Genomic DNA, 18807 nt, shown 5'->3' with positions numbered 1-18807 from the left:
GGCGATCGCCGTGGTCCAAGATGAGCAACACGAACGAAAGAATAATTAAATTCCGGTATTGCGCTTCGAAAGAGCTTATACTTGTTCCTGCTCGGTGCTCGTGCGTACCGTTTTAACAATGTATCTTTTCAACGCTCGTCATAACGAGAAACAAGATTTACTTCGTGTTTTCACGCAATACGACAAATAAGAAAAAGAAAGAACGAAGAATAAATCGAAGGTGAAACGCGTGGAAGAGAGGCGATAAATTTTTGCGCCTCGAAATGACAAATACGATAGAGAAGAGGACAGTGCGAGGATGTGCTATCGGTCGGTGGAGGCACGTGAAACTTCATCTAACCGAGGTGACCATTCGAAATCGTTTTATCGTCGATCGTCGGTTTCAGGGCGTAATTACCATTTCAAATGCTCACCTCTGCTCACCTGAGCCCACTTGTTGGCTCGGCGCACAACTTCTCGTTCCGTTGCGTTGCACCGGGTGGTCTTTTCGGGTTTCAGAGGACGGCTGATGGCTTCGGCCCGAAAGTGGGGGTTATTATTTAGTTTGCTCGCTTCTATCTCTCATCTGTTCGTTCTCCGATCCGTAGTTGTCTCCCTCTCTGTTGCTCGTGTTTCTCTTCGTTCTCGTATACGTAGTTCCTTTCTTTTTTCTTTCCCTCTTCGTTCAACTTTAACACGCATCCACACCCACGTCTATTCTCATTCTAATCAGCTCCGACGCCTTTTCTTCGGGCCTAGGCACGCATCTCTTGCTTCTCTTCGCGGCCTCTCCTGCGGTCGACGAAGCCCCAGAGGGCCCTATAGTCGCGAGCATTATTATTTTAGTGCTCTGTTCGCGTACCAAACTGCTCTGCACCACGGCGGCCAGCATATGCATCCTTCCCGGCAAACGTGTCGGTGGTCAACACGATGTCAGTCTGCCAGTGGTGCTCATGGCCTGATAATAAACTACTGTCTCTTCGGTGGTTCCTACCGTTTGCCAGCAATTTATTATACCGTCCAGGGGTTGACACCTTATTTTAATATTCGTACGCATCCCCGTCTTAGAATTATTCTTCCTCTTCCTCCTCTTCGTTTAAATAGCCGAAAGATGATAAATTTGGAGGTGTGATTTACATTGTCGTTGCAGATTTACGGGGATATTTATCGTCCGCTTAACAACCCGCCGAGGCGACGCTCAAATTAATCTGCCTGCATTGCTAAATTATTGCCGATGTGGCAAAAATTTATTAACGGAAAATGATAACATATTACCTTTAATAAATTAAGTTTGGCACCGACGATCGGCGCCGTGTACGAACCCGCGAACCACCACGCGGTTGTGGGAAAGGAAAAGTACCGGTTCGCGCTTTTGTTATCAATCACGTCCACGTGCTTCTAACCGAATCAGTATACCAATGTCGTAGAGCGTTGATTCATGGATGGGACGCATCGTGTAATGAAAATTACGATGACAACGAATCGAACCGCGCCAATCGGCTTTCGGATCGGCTGAAAGAAATCGAACGATCGATTTCGCAGCCCTAGCACGGCGAACCATTCTTCATGCATAGTTTTCTCTGGCTCAGCCAGAGAGATCGATTAGCATGCAGGCAGCCTCGATCTGATGACTGCACAGAGAAGCCGAGGCTAAGCTAGTCGCACGCGAAAAATCGTAAAATGCGTATCAAATGAAAAATCCAGGAACGTGCCGGGGCTCGTACGAATAACAAGCGATAGCCACCTCGGTAGCGCCTATAAATGGAGATTTCTTCGGTTCTCGTCCGTCTTTCGCGGAAACGTTCGCCTCGCCGACACACGGCCGCCTTTCAACGATCCAGTCCATATTTTGCGAACACCAACTCGGGGAATCAGCAGAGTAACGGCCGTAGATCTGATGCTAATGACGAGCTCAAAATACTATATATTCTTAGTGTCCACCGGATCCATATTTGCGAAACTAAAGCATCGAGAAATGCGTTTAGGGGAACTGCGGTCTAAATACGTATTTCGTCCTATTCTTTCGACAGCAAGATCTTCTTTTTTTTTCATTTCATTGCTCGGATCAATTCCCAAGAATAAAATAACTACCCCCGGGGTGGTTCGGTACGCTGTTCAATTTCTCCAAAACCGGATGACTTGCACAAACTTATTTATGACAAGCAGGTAAGGTAAATGGTCGTAAATTCCCAGATAAATGTTAAAGCTTCTCACGAGATTCAGAGAGACATTGTTAGGTAATATCGGACTAAGTGTACCTGCCTGTAACGTTGCGTTAAAAAGTACAAATACAGAAGAATGGCTAACACAGCGTATAGATCATGAAACAAGCGTGTACCACACGTAACGAGGATTCGATTGATACTTTCTTTCGTAACATACGATATCCCCCGATATATACACTCGTTTGCCGGTGCTTTGTAAGCATACAACACGTTGGGCGCGAACGAGGAATATCGCGTCGCATTTATAACCGTGCGAACGAAAGAAACACGGTGCACCGAACTGCGTACGATTCCGTGGCGATGTTCCGCACACGGTTCCGTCTCTGTCGTCTCATTTTCTATCGTTTAAGCGATTATCGTCAGACTGGTCTTTGGAAATACCTACGTGCACTCGCACGTCGAAGGTTCATCACGTACAGACGAATGGATAAATAGATCGGCAAGAGGACGCGACATCGGTAATATATGAGCCTGCAGAATCGAAAAGAGCCAGGGAAGAGTCGTCGAGGCGTATATATGCGCGCAGGGTGTATATAACGTGGCACCGTTTGTGTGCCCAGTTAATTACTCGCGTAGTAAATTATCGGGTAATGAGGTGCTGGGCTCGAGCCTGGGGCTTTCTCATCTTCCTTCTCCCTCGAGCGCGGTCCTTCTCGCGAGACGATCTGCCTCTCACCTCTGCGGACTAACCCTAAAGGAAAGAGAGAGAACTAATAAATCCGCCAGGGCCGTAAGGAGGGATATTGTTAGTTGTAAGGTAAATCATCTCCGCGGCTCAAAAACGGCCTCCTCACCTCGGAAGAACCCTTTGCCGCGGCCCTCCCTCCACCGCCTTTCTACCACACTCGAGGCCTCGAGGAGACGTTTGTTACCTCCGTTACCTCCGTGCACACCGGTCTTCTACTCTACTCGTGGTACTGCAAACCATCGCCACCTCTTCCCCTTTTATCTTTCTTCTCTTCTTCTGCTTCTTCTTTCGTATCCTTCTTGCTTTCCTTCTTCGCGGTCAGTCCAGTTAGCGTCAATATGCGGACACATGGCCTCGTCATTAGCGTCATCGGATCCTTAACGCCTGCACGACCAGCCCTTGTTCGGATCCGTCCGGAGATTCTTCTACCGGACGCTTGATTTCTCGGTACCCTATTCTCTCCGATATTTCCAGCCTAATAGTGCGTTTTATTAGCTCGTTGCCTCTTTCGTCTTCCTATTATGTACTCTTATATTTATATCTGTTACAGGAAATGAAAAGTCGCTAGAAGCTGTTTAGGCGGGATTCGCGAATCATCGATAAGTCTCTGATCGTTTTGTCGATGACGTTAATTTTCTCTAGAACATTTGTATTTCTAAATCAATAACGAGACGAAATCGGTCTGCGACTATGACATTTTTATTCAGAAAGAAGTTGATAAGAAAACGTGACATGGTGGATCAAATGTAAAACTCGAATCTAATTGAATTAGAATGTTGGAGATCTACCAGCGATACCTAGGCGATAGCAGTCGTAATGAACGTATTCTGTACGATTTATTATGGCCAGGAAATGGATGGTGATAATGGCCGCGAAAAGGATATTCAATCGGTGGAATTTGAAAAAATACCAAACACATGCTCCGTACTGAAATATGTATTATATTACTAGAGTTCTGACCATTTATCAAACGGACAGGATGACACAGCGAAGCAATCATTGACACTTCTTCGTCCTCCTTTTCGTGATCAGTTAGTGTCAACACGTGAACACAAGACTTCGTCATTAGTGGGCATCAGATCTTTAACGCCTGCACGACGGCCGCTTACGAGCCGTTGTGTTCCGCGAAACGTCGTACGGTTCCTGAAACAGAAACTCGAAACATTACATGGCCATACCTTCCTTGAACGCATTAATACGTTCGATCCTTCTTCGCGATCCTTTTTGCCGGTCGCAATAATTTTCTTTAACTAACGAACCCGCGAACCGTGTACTCCATCACAAATAATTTACATAATGCGCCGTGCTTCGACGTACACGCGTTCAGTGGTGGCAAATAAAACTAAAATAACCGACGATATCTTGAGTAGTGTTAAACTCTAATAGTACAGGGTAAAATTAAATAATCAATACGTGTTACTTAACGGGCGGTGAAGACACGTCTATTATTTTCTAGGCTACATTTACAGTAGCTACGAAAAGCATTTGCATATTATTATATTTATTTAGATGATCTATCAGATCTTAGTATGTTAAATTTCGTATCATTTACATGGTAGTATTTTTATATAACTATGAAAGTAACCATGAAATGAATAAAGCCTGATAAGGAAACCCTTCGTTAGAGAAATATGCAAATATTTCTCAACGGCTATCTGAACCATGTGAGCGACCTTATTTTTGTAATTATTCATGTAATTATCACGTAGAGGTAAAAAGTGTTTTGCATATAGTTAGGTTTATCCGTTGCTTGCCTTCCGGTATTGCAAAGACTTTTTCATTCTTTGCTTAATAAAACGTAATATATATGAAATAATGCTCGTGACAGCGGTGATTCGGCCTCCATCGGGCAGGAATTGATTTATGTATATCGCGATTTCGATGGAAGAGGTTTGATTCGGTAACGTAAAGGAAATATCATGGTCCGCGATCAAAGTGCATTACTAGTAGTAAGAATAATAATACTTTGCGTAGTAATTAACCTTTTGCGGTATAGTAACTTTCTTAGCCTCAGGTTTTCGCGGTCATATATATTTAATGTGTGCTATCATGTTTCCCATCCATTGTGCACTTCCTGCCACGCCTACGAACCTTTCACTTGGGTATATTCGCTACAAGTCTAATTAGATGGTTTTGTCAATATCCATTTATACTACGAATAACCCACGCAACCTGAACAGTTATGTTGTTCTCCAGTTCAGAAGTTAAAACGCGGATACGCGGTTTATTATTCATTCTTCGCGTAGCACGTAAAAATAGCCGGCACACCAACTTCAAAACTATGTGACGTAAATTCCAATTCGTGATTTCCACTCATTGTTTCTTTTCTCGAGCTGGAACATATCTCCTGGCCATTAGGTGAATTTTAAAGATCGTCTTCGATAAATTTTTAATGAACTAAAAAGAAAAAACAATATTCAAGGGACAATGAACTACCAAGTTGAACGTAAATATTACCAAATCACAGGAGAAATACGTGTGCTTGCGTCAATATCGACGATCGCAGAATTACGAAATCACATGGTTCCCGCGGTTTAATCGAATAAGCATTGCAGTGAGATATCGTGTTTATTGAGCTAAGAGGAAATAAAGGATCTCATTTGGGTGGCAACGTACGGACGATCTGCGGATTAAAATCTACAAAAGCATCTGGCTAAAAGGAAAGTACCAGCCTTCAAGGCGGATACCTTACTAATGATTCGCTGGGACTCGTACATCCTCTACGCGTGACGAAGTATCTACGGTCGCTGGCGTTGTTATACTAAGAAACAACTCTCCTGCTCCGGTCATTAGCAGCACGATTGTACTGCCTTCTGTTTAACGAGCACCTTCCACGGTACGCGATGACATTATTATTTGCAATAATTTATCGTATTCCGATTCACCTCGAGGAATATCGTCGCGATCGTTTACTTCTCCTTGGCAAGAGAAGCCATTTAATTCGATTTCTAATATGGATACGTTTTCCATAATAACTTCGCATCGTAGTAGTTCGCTTTGTAATAAATCGAGGATCGCTGTGAATCTGACTAAGTCGGTCATCCACGATCTATTGTGTTTCCAATCGATACGAAACTGCAAAGAGAAAGGCATAAAAATTAATCGCCAAACATCGTACATTAAGACACATGGAAGTCGAGACAGAGTTGATTCTTGTAAAGGATAAATAAATGTCCGAAGAATTTTTCATATATCTGATATACCAATTCGTGATATGCAATCAAATTTAACTGCGTCAGTCGTCAAATTGTTACATCATATACTAGACACATAAGTTTTCATATAATAGCCATGGCTGGTATCAACTATGAACACATTTATCGACGGCTGATCTACGAAGCGGTAGACAAATCCTCCAAATAAGGTAGCCGAAGCTTTAGAACGAATCGGCCGCAGCATGTTAAAAAGGCACGAGCGCAAGGGGTCTAGGTTTCAGAGCTAGCCAGATTTATGGCGCATTCACGTAAATCACGAATGTCAACCGTCCGTTAACTGTCGGTTATTCGAGGCCTGTCAACCCGTAGCATATCCACCATACACGTTATAATGATTGGCTAAGCTGGCAATTACCCAGCGCTTCGGATCCGCCGAATTGTCATTCAGCTCGCGGATGCCGATGCCCGTTGTACAGCCGCGAGTCTGACTGGAATATTATACGATCCTCATAACAAAACTGTGCTCGGCCGAGGTCTTCGCTGATCCCTGTCCGCTGGTCGTCTACCGAGTCATCCCCGTACGTGGAAATACTTATATATACTTGTACGCGACCAACGTGGTATACACGATACAGGAACGCGCAGCAGTCTCAAGATGCACCTCGAAAACTTGGCTTATGGACTCGTCAGCTTGGACGCTATCAGCTCTCTCGCAGTGTGTCGAGCAACGGGAAGAGAGCCAATAGGATTGTGCTTTGCCTACTAGTGGCTGACGTTATGGATTTTTCCGGCATCACGAACCACGGCATCCATGGGAACATTCGATGAAACGCGAGCGAACTCGTTCTCACCGCTATACGATTGGCCTGACGAACGCTTTACACGGAATACCTTGCTCTATTCGATCGTTTTCGATCGCTGCGTCGCTGGAGGTCTGGAAAAGGTAGCGAGAGATTTCTACTGGTTCCGTTGCTCTGGATCGTTCTGCGCTCACTTCCTTCTCCTCGCTTCTCTGTGTGTTCCATCGTTCGTCGTTTGGTCGCGCGGGAAACCTAGACGAGCGTAAAATTTACTTCCTTGTTTCGTCATTCTTCGTGGAAACTCGATACTCGTTACTCCTTTTCCTAGATCGTTCGTTTCTAGCTGAAATTCTCGACAGACCATCGTATTCTGTTCGCACGATGATCTTTTACGATCTTACGCGCATCGTCTTCGCGATTATACTCGAGAAACCTGGCGAAGAGAAAGGAATCTGCATTTCTACTGAAATACCGACTCGAGGATCGTCTAACCGCGAGATTCACGCGTGACTGTTAAAGTACGCGGCAACTTTGCGGATTCTCGTTCGAAATGACGCGCATCAATCGTTCCTCCGCCAGGCATTGCGCGGATAGGATATTCGGTTGCGAGCTTCCTAACGCTATCATCGCTTCGCGCGATAGCATACCGATCGAAAGTTAACAGCTGACACGTTTATGATCGTAAGAACCATCCCAGGGACTTGACCGTCGTAAAAGTCATTGCGATCGACGGGCAAAAAGTTGCACGGTGGATGATTCGTTCACGCCGCGTCGAGCATTTAGCTGTTGCAGGAAAGACCATCAAAGAGAGAAGCTCTCGGTGCCGAGAACAACGGAATCGCTCTGACGGCAGCCTATAAAATTCAGAGGATAAATGTAGATTTCAGGGCGGTGTATCGTTTGACCGTCTGTTCTTTGCCTTTCAGACACTGTAGCCATGCGAAACGCTACGTTAGGCCACGCCATGGATTTAACGACGAACAGTATTACCACGTTCTTTCGTTCGTTTAACCGTAAGGGATGTACCGTCGACAGTTTGCACGTACTCCAATGCCCGACTCGAAATACGACAATTATCCACGACCTCGAACAACCTATTCGGTACATATTTTTCCTCTCTTTGAGTACATACCGCTTTCATTTCTGCAGAAAAGATATCACAGAGCGTGCAAACTTTTGCGATAACACGACCTCGCTCCGTAAAATGAAAATAATTTCTCTGGATCCACATTTCTTTCGCCATTTTTATGTGAGAATTTCCGTGAAAGTTTTAAATATCAAAGCTCCGAATTTACGTATACGCCTATCGAATAACAGCAAAATTTTGCTCACTTTCATAAGGGTTAAACTTTCAAAACTAAAATACCAACAATTTTACAATTATAGCCCTCGATTGTCTTGTTTCTTCGATCGAACCTTGTTTCTCTGGAAATGTTTGAATACCTCAGAATATTAAGCAACGAAACACTTTGAATATGCTGATGGATTTTCGGCTGGAAGAATCAGGCCAATTACCATCCGTCTGTTCGTCCGAGTTTAGACTGCACGTACAACGTGGCACAAACGAAAATCTCGAGGAAAGAGCAACAATCGGGAATAGCCGGGAGTAATAATAACGCTCCACGGTATTCTCTGTATTAGGGATAATTGGAGGATGAACCGCAAACGGCAGTGAGGGTATCTCGCGCGATAAAACCCTAGAGCCAGCGATGGGGGAGGGAAGGAAGGTGAAGAGGAGCGAAGGGAGAGGACAGGAGGTGGGAGAAAGCGACGAGGAAGGAAAAACGCGAATTCCACGGTGGTGGCGCGTCCGGGTGCAACGAGTGGAACTTTGAAAGCGAGTTGTACAATAAGATCCTGCAGAAAGACGGAGATAGAACCGCGTAGATAGAAACGATAGAAGGAGCGACGGAGACTACCGGGCTCCAAACTACAAAGCCTTCAACCACCAGCCACAAAACTACCATGCGAAACGACGGTAGGAAAGGAGGATCGAGAACGAGGAGGAAGCAGGAGGTTGGAGTACGATCTTGGGTGCGTAGGCAAGGAGCACCGTCGAGGCATTATCCACTTACAGGGAATTATCCTCTTTCTAGCGGGTCTGCTGCTGGAGACGCGCGCGCGAGTTCTCTTTCTCCGATCTCCCCTCTATCTCCCTCGGCTGCTCCTTCTTTATTCGGCAGCCGGAAAAATCGTGGCGTGGAATAGCCAGTACCATTGTCTAGCAGTGGTACGTACAGACAAACAGACAGAGAGGCAAACGAAGATTCAGAAACCTTTCGAACAAAGAGTCCGGTAAAGAGCAAACTAGGTTCTCTCGAAAGGGCAAAAGACTCTGGTGTTTCCCGCAGTTCATTTGAGTGTTAATCGGTGGCCATTGGGCATATTACCGGACCGGTAATACGCGCAGGTAAACCGTGTGGGTTCTTTTCCCGTATCTCTTTCCCGTTTGTCCGTTCTCGTTTCTTCTTCGAGACCTCTAATTTCTTCTTGTTGTACCTCTTCGTTGCGCTCGTTGTTCAAACTGTTCGTCGTGCAACTCGCTCCCCTTTTCCAACTATGGCTATTCTCTAGACGAGACAGACAGACAAACAGAGAGAGAGAGAGAGAGAGAGAGAGAGAGAGAGAGAGAGAGAGTCTTCTGATGTTTCTGGTGTGTTGCTGACCGTGGGTCTGTTTCGTCGAACCTCGAAGCATTTCGCGGCCTTGCACAACTCCGTAACTCAAACAAACGGAAAATTCGAGCTGCCGTGCGACGGTAATCGCTTGCAATTCGACGAAATTGCCGGGTCTACGTGGAGCGAGCGCGAGCATCGTTCATTGTTCTCCTCTTTTTCGTTGTTTTGTCCGCGCGCGCTGTCCGTTTTCACATTATTCTTGATCGCGCGCTTCACTTGTTATGCCGTTCCCCTCTCGTGTTTCCCTTCGTCGACCAGAGACCAAAGGAACTGGCTGCTGCTGCTGCTGCTGCTGCTGCTTCTGCTTTGGATACAATGATTCGCGACTGCTACCTAGGCGACTGCAAGCCATTATACGGTAGTTAAGTATAAGGGATGCGTTTTATTTCTCTTGGTACTAAGTAAGAGAAAGTAATGCCATCCGAAGGGGGACTAACTCGCTTTCGAGTCGGCGAGGAACGAACCTCGAAAAGACAACGAACACGAACGTAAAATTGCGACTAATTTACATACATATCGATATATACGTATATTATTTATGACCGGCGTTAATTTAACGCGAGCTCTCAAAGTGCTTTCGCAGCGCGAGACGCGGTTAGAAATTGAGACAAGTTGGAAGAATTCTACTGAACAGACCGAAGAATTTGTTCTTGCAATCTTACGGTCCGTGAGAAAATTGAAAGTACATTATAATATCGCAATAAAGAATATTAGTTGAAAATCACGTTAAAGAAGTTTAATCCTATATAGAAAAATATGTATTTTTAGGTACAAATTTTTAATTTTCCCTTGCTTTGCGAATTTTATCAGTTAAATCGTTTCACAGGTTATGCGTTTGCATAGACAATCTGTTACATCGTAACTAAACTTTCATTACACGTATGAAGTATGAAATGCTTACTGCCAATTCACTTGATATTTGATGTTAATGTATCTGGACGTTTTGCCATTATAGAACCTGGAGAACGTAAATGATTTTTGCCTCTTCAATTTTACGATCAGTATCCACGAACAAAGCGTATAAATCTTTCTAATAAAACGTAACTTAAACTTAACTTGCTGCACTAAGATTTTACGCATATCTAATCTTCGATTCCAACAATTTTCTTTCAACGTACTGCATGCTTTTAAGAATAATATATATTTATTAACATGGTCCATCGAGCGATCGAAACGGACGCTAGAGAAGAGCTGGTCGCATAAAAACCCTAATATCCGATTCTAGGAAATTACGAGGGAAATATCGCGACCATCCGAATTCTCAACACCTTGTTCCCGATAGATAACGACTCCATTGAGCCGAATTCGGGCTGGGCGTATCGGGAGCCAGACGCAAATGGACACGGATAATTCTTACGGGTCGGACAGGTATACGCGCAATCGTGGGCACGAACAATCTCGTGGTATGCCTTCATGGCGTGGGAGTTAAAATCCACGCACGCATAAATTACGTTCGTACGTACGATCGACGATACATGTTGGCGTGCACGCACACACGACCATCGACGATCGTACAGCGGTGCACAGAGGGTCGAGAGAGTCGGTCGAAACGCGCGATAAGTTAAGCGGTTCACGTAGTCGCCGGTAATTATGGATGCGTTTAAGTCGTGGCAGTTTGGGAAACTAAATAAAATAATATACGTGAGCCGAGGTTTTTATTGCCGGATTAAGGGCGCCCTGCGCGTCGCTGCGTGTCACAGCCTTATCCGTCCGCTCGATCTCGTCTTCCAGTCCAAAAAGAATAAAAAAAGAACGAAGATGGAAAACGAGAAAAAAGAGAAGAGAGAGAGTACATATATATTTCTGTGGTCATCGCCTCCCCGGGATGCAATGGAGAATATTTAATATAAGGGTGCGAGATGAACAGCTTCGAGCGCAATGTCAGCGACTTGAGTTTAAATACTTCCGGATGCACCCTGCTGCTCGAGGGATTACTCCGTGTTTGCGTCGGCTACGTCTAATATCGCAAGTTCGGCGACTGATGCCAGCTGTCGTCACGGTTTCCTTTTACGAAATATTCCTTACGACGATTCGCACGACCGATCTTTGTCTCGAAACATTGTTCCCTTTTCGACCGATTTTTCCCGTTGGAGCGATTTCGATAGAAATAATTCGCCTTGCGGTTAATCACAAGAATAGTCCCGTGGACGGGGACGCGGCTTTTCAGTGACAATACCCAAAGTGCGTGTTCAAGAGCGCGTGAAGTCAGCGTTACGAGGCATTGGCAATTTATCGCGATACCCCTCTCCTTTCGTTCGTTCTCTCGTTCCCCGTCCCGCGTCTCTCCACTCTGCTCTTTGCAGTAGTTGGAGAGCTGCTCCTCCGGCATTGCAAAAGGAGCTACGAGAGCGGCGCGACCGCAGCAACGCCGGTTATTATAAAACAAAAGACGATGCTTGATGCCGATAATAAAGAAGAGGTACGCGCTTCGAACAACGTTAAAAGGTGGGACAGAGAGGGAGGCGGCCGAAACAGGGCGAGGAGGGAAAGGACGAAAGAAAAGCGATATCCTCGAAGGTAGCGGGCGCGAAGGATGTGGTTCCACGCACTGCGATCGACTTAATTCGCGCGCTCCTGACTCTTTTTCCTTCCAAGTGGTCTCTCTTCCCCTCCGGTTAGGTTGGATGTCCTCCTCCGGCTTCCACCTCCCCCTCATCGCTTTCTTATTTAGTACCCCATCGCCTCTTTCTATCTCCTTCTCTTTATCCCGTTCTCTGTCCGTTTCTCGTAGCTGACCACCTCTCTACTGCTCCTCCATCACTGTTGGCAGCCCGCTTACCGCCAATCATCATTTTCAATTCTCCGTGGTGGAGCGCCTCCACCGTCTTCCACTGTTCTTCTCCTCGTTCTGCCCGTGGTCCCTTTCTTCCTTCCTCTTGTCTTGAATACGTGGCCCGTAAAAAAACGTTGGGAATATTATTCCAGAGATCGAGGAATGGACGGCCCGGGGGAGGCACGGTGTTCGCCGCGTGCTACGATTTGACGTCGAGACAACACGTTTCTCCATTTTGCTATGTTTGGGAGGAACGGACGTGAACAGAGCGGAGCCTGAACTGTGGGCGGGATGCCAGACCCGCGTACCTTACGATTTCAGGCCGTCGAGATATCATTGATTTAGGTGTTTTTTTTCGACGACAAGTGCTTTCTCCTTGATTGTGGCCCCTTAATCTGTTTAATGGCGAAGTAACTCAATGGAAGACTCGGATAAACAACGGTCTTTTAATTCCAACGCATCTTCGTTTTTATTTCTCTGCGCGTTTTTTTACATTTCACCAGTGCACGCCGAATAACGGATGCGGCTCCTCCGATTCCTACCTTCTCGTAACAATTATCCGAAGCGTTTCGAGAAGGTTTTATCGCTGCTCCGACTCGTAGCCTTCTTCGGGATGTACGTACCAGTTAGACTTCTCTCGTATGTGTAACAACCCTGTTTCACGTACGGGATCGTCAGACTGTATAAAGAGATTCTGCGAAGCAAGTGGAAACAAACGAACCTTTCGTACGTTGGCGCATACGAGCAAGGATGGAGGGACTTGTTTGACAGAGTTGGAATCTGTGAAACGTTTAAGAGCATCTTCAAAGGAGCACGAATTCGCCTTCTCTCGTGCCGCTACTCTTGCAAGAAAAATAGGTATATCCTCGCACGTGTATCCTGCTACCATACTATATATCACTACCATCTTTCAGTCAGATGCTTTACGATACCAAAATTCTACCGTTTCATCATCTTCAAACCCACTGGCCTCCGATATACATCCATAAATCCAACTTCCTCTTTCAATTCAATTAATCCATTTACCAGTTAGCCACGATACCGGCGTTTAAAACACTTTCGCGAGCTCATGACCGAGTGAAACCCTCGCGTCGCGATAAATCAGGGCGACGTTATTAATACACCGGCGAGCCTTTGGACTCCACCCTGGGGAGCCAGGGCTCACGAGCGAGAAGAGTCGGGCGTATCGCAACATTGGCGTGCACAGTCGCGCGCGATTTCTCTGTAAGATTGCCTGCTTATGCCCGGTTCACACTTGCAACGGAGACACAAAGTCACTCACCATTGGCGGATCCTGTGCGACCGCCGATCGTTACGGCTCCTCTCTCTCTCGCTCTATTCCGCGGCCCGTTCCGGCCGCTTTCCCCGTCCCGCGCGAGGGGCCAGTTCCTCTCTTTCTAGCCTCGGTTAGGACTGTTAAGAGAGCAAGGTGCTCCGCACCGACCGTTGCTGGTCGCTCGGATGGTTCGATGGTTCACCGGTTGGTTGAACGACCTAGCCCGGATCCGCCGACTCGTCCATACCGATCGCCTCCTTCTGTCTCTTTCTCCGTTCTGGCCGGGTTCATGCCCATAAATACGTGCCGCGTACGTAACGCTGTCTCTTTTCGATACATTTTAACGCCCAGGCTCGTAACCGGTGCCGGGGCGCCCACCTTTCAAACCGCGGACGCGTCTCGTCGGTGCCTGGATAACCGTTGGACGCGAGCTGCCTTGGCTGACGCGGGGCCCCTTCGACGGGTCCCACATCGAACACGGAACCTGGATCGCGAGATTCAAGATCGATCGGACGGCTTTCGTCGATGAGTCGTGAAACGCGAGCGAAGGCCCGCGAATCCCACTCTTTCATGTTGCCGAACGAATCGTAGAAACGCGATCTACTAGAGGATAATGATGGTCGAGAGCCTGTTCGATTGTTGTTCTTCAATTAATGGTAATGGTTCGGTCGCTATTACTAGGATGGAATGGTTAGAGTAGAGAAATTTAGTGAGAAGCTTTTCTGTGAATTGGTTTATCTCGATTCGTCAAGGGTCGACGTTCTCTTAACGCAACGTTTCATCTGTAGTTTCTTTTTTCACTTAGATATTATCGATCGTTGTTTTTTTTCTACTTATAAGAAGGAACTTGGAGGATTTGAAACGTTTTTCTCCTGCCACGTAGATTTCATAGCTTCGTGGAGTTTGTAAAAATTGCGCGATAAACAATTTGTTGCTGAAATTCCGTAGAATATCTACTATTCTAAAGTATTTTTTATACCTTGACACGTAGATTATGTTATTTAAATTTAACCACGTTCAACGTATTAATTCGCTGCCCAATCCTTATCGATCTAATCTCCTTTCGCAAAATAAATTAGCGAAGAAGTAGGAAAATGTTTTTCGATCTGAAAGTTACTGTTAAACCGGCATGTAGATGCTGGTGTATTATTAATGTTGATATTTGGAACGCGTCGGTGTTTAATTCGAGCAAGGTTTCCAGGATTTGAATCACGGTTCTGCAATGTCGTAAAATTGGTGGCTTAAACGCAGGAGTGGCATACACGGTACGTGTATGCAATACGAATTTGTACACGTATCGCGAATAAACGAACACAAAGTCGTTTCGCCAGTGTCCACCGATTTTCACCGACGAATTAGTTTTGCGACGTGGATCGACGATTTCAAAAGTTAATATGTACGACGCTTTGTTGTGCGCTCGATCGCAAACGAATTACGGATTCGATTAATTTGCTCTCACGTTTCGTTTTGTAATAACGTAACGTATCTATACTTCACGCTCAATTATCACATTCATCGTAAATAACTATTCGAAGTTCTCGAGTTTGTCGCTGATAAAATATCCATCTTCGGCAGGAAATTGATTTCCCGAAAGGGAAAAAATTCGCGTCTGGTATTTTCCCATGCAACAAAGCGGATTTTTCTGAATAGCCGCCACGAAGAGTCGCTGCCGCGTGAAAACGGTTCCGTTAATTGTGCTCGCGCCACGTAAGAGACTATTTATCACGATGAATGTCTTCGAGTACAACCTTGAAAAGGCTCTAAAGTTGAGTCAAACAGTAAAATAACGGAATGAACGATCGGCAGAAAGAGGAAGAGGGCGTCACTAATGGCCATAGCTTCGAAGAAAAGGCTTCATAGAAACTATTGTGATATCGTCATACAGAGTCACCCTTGCCAACTCGTGCAGCCCTTTGTCTCTCAATTGGCGCGTACTTCATAGCGCGAAATACTCAAGCGTGCAGTACTTAAAACGAAGGGCACACAAGACTACGGTTGGAACAATACCGCTAACAAAATCAAAACATTATTGTTTCCCTTTCTTCCGGTGTTACGTGTGTACCTACCTGTTAAATACTCGACCTAATTGAGTACAGGTGTGGTATCGTTCAATTTCGTTTCGTTGTTCTTAGCATTCTTCGGCTCACTTTTTATATCTAGCCGAACAGTTTTAGTACTTTCGTCCAAGTTTGTTTCTTTGTTATTTCGATATCACAGGATTGGAATTTGGTGGAAAAGTAACGTAAGAATAGAAACGTTTAAGTGAAGCTCGCACGTTGATTCGCGGAGAGGAACAAACGTTAAACGGATGAAGAATGGTAGCGCGTAGCACTTGGGAGGTGTTCGAGCGCGAAATGTGTTTTCCTTTTGCAACGGTTGGATTAGACGTCGTCGCAGTACGACGGAAACCATCTCGAAATCGATTACTTCTTCTTGCCAGCTCGGTCGTTCGATTCTTCACGCCTATTTGGCCCTCCTCCCGTCCTTAACGGAACGATTGTCCTCCACAATGGCTCATTTGTTTCTAGATCACGACTTATAAACCACCGTCGTCATCGCCGTACAAAACGGCAGCTGCATCACAGGCCAACTTACTCGACTTTATAATAGACGATAACGATCGCGATCGGTCCATCTTCCTTCGTCCGTCTTCCTCTTCTTCTCGTCTTGCACAGGGGCGGATTCAAACACCTTCCCTCGAATCTGTAACGTTTAGGCGTACCAAACGTTGTCCTTGAAAGTAGCTGTGAAAAGTCGATGTTCGAGAGATGGTCGTTCCATCCCCGGTCGCGCTAGTGGTTCCGGTTGGCAATTATCGTTGCGATGGCACCGATCTTCGCCGACTCGAACGACCACGACTGCCCCACTACGTTCCTGACGTAATTCCGCCACCGTCTCTTCTCGTCTTTCGTCCGTCACGAGATACAAGATCCAAGTATATTCTTTGCTTCTTTCTTCTGCTGCACGGGCTGGCCTTCCCACTCTCCGTCTATCTTTCGGTTTTTCCCTCTCGCTTCTCCTCTGCTTGGTCTCGCTGATTGTATAATTGGGAGGCAACAACGAGCTACGTGCGTCACTCCGATGATTTAGCCTTCCCCTCGGCGTCGCCTCACCCTCGGCCAACGGGCCCTCGGTCAATCACGTCGTAATTACTTTTAATGCTGGACGACTCGGCTGACACAATATCTAACCCGTCAACGAGTCGTTTCTCTCTCTTTCTCTCTGGCCCCTCTCGCTTTCCCCTTCACCGTCTCACTGTCTCACCCGTTCTTTCTCTTCCTCTCTGTCCGTCTTTCTTCTTCCATCATTTTTATTTGTCCCCTGGTCACTCTTACTCTCTCGTTCCCTCGCTTCATCTCGCGCGTTATGGCCTATCTGCTCGTTCGCAGCATACTTCGCACGACCGGATTAATTGGTAATAGAGAGTGCGACGAAGAGCATGCCAGGCAAATATTGCGATTAATATTGATAGGGCCACTTTGCTGGTGCCATGACTGCGCGCAAACATTGCGCGAACGGGAGAGGTAAACGGGGATTGAGTGATTCCAGGGTAGGAACTGGAATCGTTGCGAAGGTAAGGGCAATGGGGGAATTGCAGGTTCAGACGAGACGACGGATCGGTAATTGCGCTTGATTTAGCGAAATCTGCCGGTGCCTCGGATGCATAACGCTTCCGAGAATTTACGACCTACTTATTTATTTAATTCGCTTTCCTTTCGCGTCTCGTTCGCGTCGATCTCATCCAATCGAGGAGGAAATTATTTTTATGTCACACCATTGAATTTAAAGCGATAGGTCGGCACTGTTTTAGTACTTGACGTCCCATTTGAAGCGATCAGCGATATTATCGATGCACGTTTCGAAGCTGCTTACAACACTAGAAACACGTGTAATACATTTTTATCGTAAATCGTTACATTCGTAATCCACGAGTGATCGTTAGTTGCTATTGGATTTCCGGATTTCTATCTCACGAATACGTATCGACTAATTATCGCAGAAACGGTACATAATAATTCTTCCGTTGTTTACCGGTGGAATCGCAGCGTAACAAACGTCGCACGCGATTATCCAAAGAGAAAAAGGAAACAAAAGGAAAATTGACGATGCCTCTCGTTAGCTTAATAAAAAAGATAGCGAACGATTGTTACCGGTGCAATTGGGCAGCGCAGAAGGGAATCGAGGTAAACGTAGAGAAGGAGTCTTCGTAAGCACTGAAAAAGCGAATCACTGTCGATGTCTCGTCGCGTTTATTGGGATTATAAAGCGTGCAGAGGAAGGAGGGCAGGAAGGAGAGATTTGTTTGAATTATTCAAATTAGATACGAAATTGAATGCGTGCTCTGCTCGTGTGCAGGTAATGACGGCACTTGCATATAAATGGTAATTATTGTCATTATTCTGCCCCGGTCGTTGTGTCCTCTCTCTCCTCTCCTCTCCTCTCCTCTCCTCTCCTTTCCTCTCCGCCCCTACCCCGCTCTCTTTCTCTGCCGTACGTCTCTCTTTCCGTTTCTATACCCGTGCCCGCTGTAATGTCGTGTGTTCCCATACACTAGTTGAGATAATTATCAAAATTGTTTTATTGTTGCTATAATTACGGGGGACATGCCATGTCCTCCCTGGCTTCGGCCTCCTCCTTCACCACCTTCCTCCCCTTCTGGTGTCCCCGAACTCGACCAACACGTTCGTCCTCCTCGCTCGAAACCTTCTGTCCGCCTGCGTTTCGCCTGCGTTTCGGGTCCTACCATTTACCTCGTACCCTTCTTTCGCGTAAACTACAATATGGTCAGCTGACGTTTCGCCTTTTTCGAATCGCTTCCGAGAAAATCGGTCGTAGCTCGCGCCGGCACCGTAATTACCGCGCTTCACGATGTTACAATCACGCGATTACGGTCGAGCTCGAGCGCGGCTTTCGTGCGAATTCATTTCTTTCGATGAATATCTCGGGGGATACCTTCAACCCCCGGGTTCACGTGCGCGCTCGCGGATCGAAATCGGTCAGGAACTAACCAGGACCGTGTAATTTTACAAAGGTGGACAATTTTCTGGCTTGGCATGGTTGTGTAAATGTCGGAATTGCTCCGTCGCTGCTACCTTGTTACTACTCTGATTTATCGCGACGAGAATGCGTCGATTTCCGGCATCTTAACTCGTTACAAGGTGGCAAGATGAAAATAGAGCGAATGGACATTTACGCCAGAAAATTAGTAATATCGGAAATAATTAGAAATTAT

The 18807-nt window shown here is 46.0% G+C and overlaps 1 long non-coding RNA gene across 3 annotated transcripts; it reads right to left on the bottom strand.

The window, feature by feature from the left end:
• Positions 1–2114: 2114 nt before the first annotated feature.
• On the bottom strand, positions 2115–17827 carry LOC117214424. 3 transcript variants are annotated; one of them, XR_004488867.1, is made up of 6 exons: positions 17726–17809; positions 15641–17451; positions 6939–7099; positions 3853–4035; positions 2999–3367; positions 2115–2895 (listed from the first exon to the last, which is right to left on the bottom strand). It is a non-coding gene; the product is annotated as an uncharacterized LOC117214424 (long non-coding RNA). The 3 variants fall into 3 exon arrangements; XR_004488868.1 differs by lacking the exon at positions 15641–17451 and having other exon boundaries at positions 17726–17827; XR_004488864.1 differs by lacking the exon at positions 17726–17809 and having other exon boundaries at positions 15641–17719.
• Positions 17828–18807: the final 980 nt, after the last annotated feature.

This window comes from Bombus bifarius, unplaced genomic scaffold (assembly GCF_011952205.1).
Source record: "Bombus bifarius isolate JDL3187 unplaced genomic scaffold, Bbif_JDL3187 scf7180000007970, whole genome shotgun sequence".
Taxonomy (NCBI): Eukaryota; Metazoa; Arthropoda; class Insecta; order Hymenoptera; family Apidae; genus Bombus; species Bombus bifarius.
Note: the sequence above shows the minus strand (reverse complement) of the source record. Positions and strands in the feature narration are given on the sequence as shown.